Source organism: Gossypium hirsutum, chromosome D12 (genome assembly GCF_007990345.1).
Source record: "Gossypium hirsutum isolate 1008001.06 chromosome D12, Gossypium_hirsutum_v2.1, whole genome shotgun sequence".
NCBI lineage: Eukaryota > Viridiplantae > Streptophyta > Magnoliopsida > Malvales > Malvaceae > Gossypium > Gossypium hirsutum.
In genome coordinates this window covers 27,202,475-27,210,468 of record NC_053448.1, presented here as the reverse complement: position 1 = coordinate 27,210,468, position 7,994 = coordinate 27,202,475, and positions in this window count along the sequence as shown.

Here is a 7,994-nt window from a genome sequence, read left to right as displayed (position 1 = left end):
TTCCTTCACTAGGAATATTTTTCCCACTAGATTTTTATCTTAGTAAAGGTTTTAACGAGACACATTATCTACCAATTGGCATACAAGGGAGAGTGTTATAAATATCTTATTAAGTGGATGTCTATCAAGATCAAGATAAGTTTTGATGTACTTTAAATTCTAATAGTCATTAGAAGTAGATCTCTACTTTATACTTCTTATGCCTATAAATAGAGACTTTAGAGAAGTTTTGTAAATATCCCGATTGATCAATAAAATACGCTCTCTTTTGCTCTCCCATTCTTTTTGTTTTTTATTCTCTGATCTTTTATTTTATAACATGTATATAATTTTTGATATATTTGTATTTATGTATAATGTTTGTAATTTTTTTTGTCAAATTTTAGTCATTTTTCTATATGTATTTGTATAATGTCTTAATTCATCCTATATTGTATATAGTTTATCAATGAGTTAATTTTAAATATAGATTCATTAACTTAAAATTTGATGCATATCTGCTACATATTTAAATAATTAATTTTTTTATAAAATAAAGAGAGATGGAGAGAGTAAAGAACAAAGAAAATATGAAAGCAATAGAGAATATACTTTATTGATCAAAAGAGATTATTGCAATGCTTCATCAGAGTCTTTATTTATAGGCATAAGAAGTATAAAAGAAGTAGAGATCTAATTCTAATAACTATTAGAATTTAAAGTATGATAAAGTTATATTAAAACTTTATCTTGATCATGATGGACATCCACTTAATAAGATATTCATAACACTCCCCTTTGGATATCCATTGGTAGATAATGTGCCTTATTAAAACCTTATTAGGAAAAACCTTGTGAGATAAAAACCTAATGAAGGAAAAAGAGTACACAATCTATAATACGAATAATATGCTGCCTAATTAAAAACCTTACCAGGAAAACCCAATGGGACAAAACCTCGATTAAGGGAAAAAAAGTGCAACGCATATTTACTCCCCTTCATGAAAACATCACATATTTTCTCATATTCTACGTATTCAATCTTAAATACTAGTTTTTCAAATGACTATTTGAATGTATTTACTAAGCATTTATATTACCATTCTTTTAAAAGTCACGAGTAAGGGAAATTTGTGGAAATATATTTTGATCTCTTCAGAAGATTAAACAAGAATCATAACAAACTTTAATCATGATTCTTTTATAAAAACACAAATAGGTATTTTTGGATCATTTTATAATTCTCCTTCAACTACTATTCACTAAGTCAAATTTACCACATATGCTCAAATTATTTTAATTCATATAAATGAATAATTTCTCAAGAATTTCAATATGCTTCTAGCATCCAAAATCCTTTAAGGATTTTAATAAAAACTTTACTATATAGTGATTCATAAAAGGTTATAACAATAACCATTAGAAGCAAGTTAAATCTTTTATGAATTGTCAATTTAATAATATATCTAAAGGTTATTGCATCCACCACAAAAGAATATTATATCCTTTCATAATCAATGCTAGGACTTATCGGAAAACTTCATATTTTTATTTCGTTTTTGCAAAACCACTTCAATTGCACCCTCACTGGCTTTATACCTTTAGATATTTGGACTACTAGTCCAAAAACTCCACGAATTTAATTATACTAGAGTTGTGTCTTTCTATTTTGACTAATTTATTCCATATATATATTTCTCAACGAATTTATTCAAGATCCTCCTTTTATTTCATTATTTCAATAATAATATTGCATGCAGAATCATTGTTGACCACTTTTATTATTTGATTCCACATTTTCTCGAATTGACATAACTTACCGAGATATCTTATTTTCATTATTTTAAAATTCAGTTTTAGATACCTAAATCTCTTTTGAAGTTTTACTTATTAGTTATGTCCTAGGTCTCTTTTGGAGCTCCCGCTTCCACTATATGTCCGTCTAGTAGAATTTTCATCTTTGGAACCGATCAATCTATTATTTATTTTAACTGATTGTTCTACTAGGACTTTGATTCAAATTAAAATATTAGATGGTATATAACACTTGGTTATTCTTATTAAGTTTGTAAATAAATCTAACAGTTAACTTGTAATGAGTTATCCTTATTAAACTTCTAGTTCAAATTACTCTCCCTGTAACGCCCCAAAAATCCAAGTAATTATTTTTGTATGTTTGTTACAGAACTATGTATCTATTTCAGTGGTTATGTGTTTTGGGAGTGTCTAAGAAGTCTTGGGTTCAAGCCTTGGCGTGGGCAAAATTTTTGTTTTTAATTGAATAAACCCCCATCCCTAGTCATTAGACTTAAAAATAAATTTTGATAAAATATGTCAGAATGGGTCTGCTGGTTTGGTGGTTAAGTGGAGTGTTGGTTATGTTTGAGGTCCTGAGTTCGAATCCTTGCACAAACAAGGGATTTATTTTGCTGCTTGCGTCGTGTGAGAGTTTGAGGTCGACTAAAATTCTGATTAGTGGGAAAGTTGGTGTGATTTTAGGAGGAAATTATGGGATGTGGGAAGTTATCTCGATTTGGGGAGAAAAGTAAGGTATTTGAGGGGTGTGGGGAAGTGTGGGAGCGAATGTAGGGATAGGAAGAGTTAATTAAGGAATTTTAGAGGTTACTAGAAAATCTGATAGAGTTGTATTTTGTTTTCTTCCTAAAATTGTTTATCTGTCTACCTTTCTGACATATTCCTTTTCTTTTCCCCTCTTACCAAATTTTTCCATTGGTTCCTCCCCCTCTCTTTTCCTTTGCCAAAATCTATCTCTTTTTTACCCTACCCATTTCCTTTGTTTTCCTTGCTTATTCCTTCTCCGTTATGCCTCAGTTGTTTTTCCTGTGATCTGTAAGATTGTGTATTAATGGAATTCTATCGTTGTTTATGGCTAAGTGGGTAATAAGGGGTTTGTTTGGTGTCAGGGAGTATACAAGGGGCTGAAGTTTCGCCATCAAGGCTATAACTGTGTGATATTCTCGTCGCTTCATTGAAGGTAAGGGGTTTTAATGGTTAAAAGTTGGGAAATCTCGTTAAGTTTTTGATTGGAGGTTTAACGAAAAGGTTCTGTGACTCTCGTTTTAGGTGGTTGAATCTAGGTTTTTCGAGTGCTCGGAGTGCGGTCTAATTGCTAACGGAATCAGGTGTGTAAACACTGCCCAAATCATAAATCGGTAAAAGCCAAAAATTTGACAAATGACGCAACACGAGCGTGCGCTCACTCGTGTGGTAAACCGAACGCATAAAATATGGGCATTAAACCGTTGCGGCCACCATGAGCGATTTCGTGGTCTTAGGCCATTTTGGGCCATGATGGGCCCAATGGGCTTGTGGACCCCACATGGGTAAACCACACGATCGTGTGGAGAAAATTGGGCCAAATTGTGTAATTTCATGACCGAGACCAATTTTGGGCTATGTGGGCCATATGAGTGTGTGGGCCCACATGGGCCCGCATTATGGGTCCTATACGGGCTCGCATTATGGGCCTTGGGCCCAACTTTACTATTTGACTTTAAGGTTGCACGGGTCGCCTAAGACGTCTGTGGACCTATTGATGGGTCGGTAAGTAGGCCTAAACCCTCAAACTGTTATAAAATTACTATTACGCCCTCATGTGGTAAAATGACTATTATGCCCCTATGTTATAAAATGACGGTTATGCCCTTATGTTATAAAATGATGGTTATGCCCCTATGTTATAAAATGACAATTATGCTCCTATGTTATAAAATGACTATTATGCCCCTATATTATAAAATGACTATTATGCCCCTATGTTATAAAATGACTGTATGCTTAATGTTATGTATGACTGTATATGAAGCTAAAGACAACTTGAGTTTCTATAAACAAGAATTAATATAGAGTGGGTTTTTTACTTTGGAACTATGTTTTTGAAAAACACTTTAATGTGATATCGCCAGATTCGGCCATAACGTGTTACACTCCCCCTAACTCATTACAAGTTATTATTTCTCTCCCCCTAATATCGGGAAAACTATCGAATTAAAATTGTAATCACAAATTATGTCATAATTGAATCTCCAATGCATTCAAAACATCTAATAATACAAAGAAACTTGTAATTAATATATATTCCCAACTTTCTTTGAGGATTCACTCATCTTTGTGCGTTGTTATGGAGCAATTGGAACATATATATGCACATACAAAAATTCAAAGATGAGAAATATTAAGTATTTAGCTCTTGATCAAAAACCAATTGTAATGGGGAGTATTTATAACTTATTGGCTTGATGCGTACAACACGTAAATGAACATAATCTCATGTTGAAATAGGAAGTTTAGTTCTCATAAGTAATGGTTTAGACATTAATCAGAGGTGTTTAATCAATAATTTCTCTAAACCATTATGCACAAACTTTTACAAAAGTTTTTCAAACTCAATCAATAAAAGATTGAGATATAAACTCATCAGTATTAGCAAGATGAATTGTCTTAATTGCATGATCTAAAATTAATTATTTAAACAAGCAACCTTGCAACCGACAGGTTGCAAATTGATAACACATATGTGATTATTTTGTAGATGCATCTACCAAAATCATATAATATCAAAACCGTCCATATGGTGGATGAATGATCCCATATTTGTTTCAGAAATGCAAGACATTAAATCTCAACTTTAGCTAGTGAGTTTCTAATAATCAATTTTCATTGAGAACAAGTAACATATGAGAATTCTTTTAAATTAAAAAATCTTCTGGTTCTTTAATGAAAGTCCATATGAATTCTGAATTAATTTCCGCATCATATATGATCCAGGATGGTCTAACTGGTCATGCCAAGTAGTAAATGTATTTGTATCAGTAAACTTCTAGTTTAATATGTGTTTCAATTGTACTAAATCGTAATAAATTAATAATTTTACTATCATTCCTTTTACTTTGTATCCATATATAAATGTTATTGTGACATTTGCTACAGAAAATATCTAAATCAATGTGAATATTATAATGTCACTAAGTCAACAGAATAAATATAATTTTCAAACAATTATATGTAATATTCGCTTCAGGGAATATGCCAAAATCTTCAAATATCTATTTTTTTGCAACTTCAGGTGCATCTAACCATAATGAGCTTTAGAGAGAATTATCATATTTTATTGCTCATAAATAGATCTTTCACAGTCAAATATTTTGCTTCTAACCCCTTAATGGGGATGATGACAAAAGAAGATCACAAAGATTATAAAAGAAATATAAATTACTATCCCAATCCTCTCCTTTTCATCCTTTCAAAATAGATATTTATAGCAATAGTGATTCATATGAAATATAATATTTTTCTCATTCACAATCTCAATATAAGATCCATTATAAATATCTTTTAAAACCAATGGATTAACCTTCACAAGATATTAATATATTAGCTCTTCTAAAGCTTTCGACTAATTTTGTACTATCAAATATTGGAATAATATTTTTTTATTTTAGTACCAAATATGATAAATACTTTGTAACACCCCGTACCCGAGACCGTTGCCGGAGTCGGACACGAGGGGTTCACAAACTAAATTCGCTTACTATCGCAATCCATTTTAAAATTTTCCAGGCAGTTGGCTAACTGCGACACTGTCACCTTAAAAATCATATCTTGAGTTTCACAACTCGAAAATCAGTTTCGTAATTTTTCCCTGAAACTAGACTCATATGCCCATCTACATATTTTTTTCTAGAAATTTTGGTCAGGCCAATTAGTACAGTTTATTAGTCAAATTCTCCCATGTTACAGGGATCGACTACACTGACCTTTTCGCATTACGACTTGGATATCTCCCTGCACAGAGCTTCAATACTGATGACGTTTATTTCTATAGAAACTAGACTGAGAGAGGAATCTATACATATATGGCATGACTCCTAATTATCTCTGGTTAATTTATAATGAATTTCCAAAGTCGGAACAGGGAATCCAGAAACCATTCTGGCCCTGTCTCACAAGAACCTGAATATCTCTTAACATACTGTCCATATGATCGTTTTGTTACTTTCCTATGAAAATAGATTCATCAAGGTTCGTTTACATAATTTATTCACTATTTAATTCCAATTCTACCATTTTTAGTGATTTTCCAAATCTACATCACTGCTGCTGCCAGCATCTGCCTTTAAGGTAGACTTTACCTATTTCATAGTTTCCATGATTCAACTAGCCCTTTTAGCATAAATAGCACCAATTATGATAGCGATTAACCATTCCATACCAAAATATTATAACATTATGCTCAAACATATATAAGCCATTTTCGCATGGCTATACACATTAACCAAAATATTCTTCCGCCACTAGTCTATTTTATACATGCCATAAGATAATCCAAAACGTAGCAGTACCAAACAATGGATAGTGATAGTGTGACTAGTTGCTGACGATCCCCGAGCCTGTAGCTTCCAAATGAGATCTATAAAACAGAGGAAACAGAGTAAACGGAGTAAGCATTACAATGCTTAGTAAGTTTTAAGCAGTGTCAATAGATAACAATCAAATTATAACATAGTTGTTCGTATTTTTATTTCACTCTTCCTTCGGGCATACCATCCCTTTACCGAATATGCACATCTCATCATATACAATAGGCAGATAAACTTTCACATAAAAGCGAGCTCATGTGACATAGATATATCGTATGATTTCACATAACCTCTCACACTGATCCGATGTCACATAATCATAGGAATAGTCTCATAGATTGCTCTCGTATGCATCACATAACTACCTTATGATTTAGTGCAAATCAAGCTCACATATAAACTTGGAGGACATACCTGTTTAACCTTTCGCATTGAGTATATTTATAAGCAATTCTTATTACGAAGTCTTACCCGGACATAATCTCCACACGAAGTTATCGGGTCTTACCCGGACAAAATCCCCACACGTAGTCATCGGGTCTTTAGAGCTCGGATATAGTACGAGCACGAAGCTTACGGACATTAATCAGTGATAATATTCTCGCATAAAGCCTGCGGGGTTTTAACCCGGATATAGTACTGACACAAATGCCCTTCGGGACTTATCACATTTATACACTTTCACATCCATCACGTTGGCCACTCGGCCCTGTCACATATATATACACTTCCACATTCATCACATCGGCCATTAGGCCTTATCACATATATACACTTTCACATTCATCACATCGGCCATTAGGCCCTATCACGTATATACACTTTCACATTCATCACATCGGCCATTAGGCCTTATCACATATATATACACTTTCACATTCATCACATCGGCCATTAGGCCCTATCACATATATATACACTTTCACATTCATCACATCGGCTATTAGGCCTTATCACATATATACACTTTCACATTCATCACATTGGCCATTCGGCCTTATCACATATATATACACTTTCACATTTATTCAAATATACTTCACATACCACATATACTATCATTTCATATTCGAATACTCATAAGCTTACAATACCACGATTTAGAATTCAAGTATGGGTTTAATCAATAGCTTATGAGCAACTAAAACAAGTTTTATCCATGTTTACAACAAAATCACATATTCACTACGAGCTATTTTCCTGAGCAATGGTCACTAAATTATTTATAACCGGAGCTACAAAACTCCAAATCACTTGCCGTTAATTTTTCCTGAATATAGACTCGTATATCTTCTATCTATAAAATTTCCAGAATTTTAGGTTTGGCCAATCAATACCAGATTTTTCTTAAAGTTTCCCCTGTTTCACTGTTTGACTAATCTGACCACTCTTCACTACGAATCAAATTTCTCATTTTACAGAATTCAAAATGTGTTGTATTTGATTTCATTTGAAACTAGACTCATTAAGGAGTCTAAGCATATAAATTTTATCTTATAACCATTTTTGTACAATTTATAATGATTTTCTAAAAACAGAACAGGGGATTTTGGAGTCATTCTGACACCGTCTCACACAACTTTAAATATCTCATTATCGGAAATTAATTTTCTTACACGGTTTCTTTTATAAGAA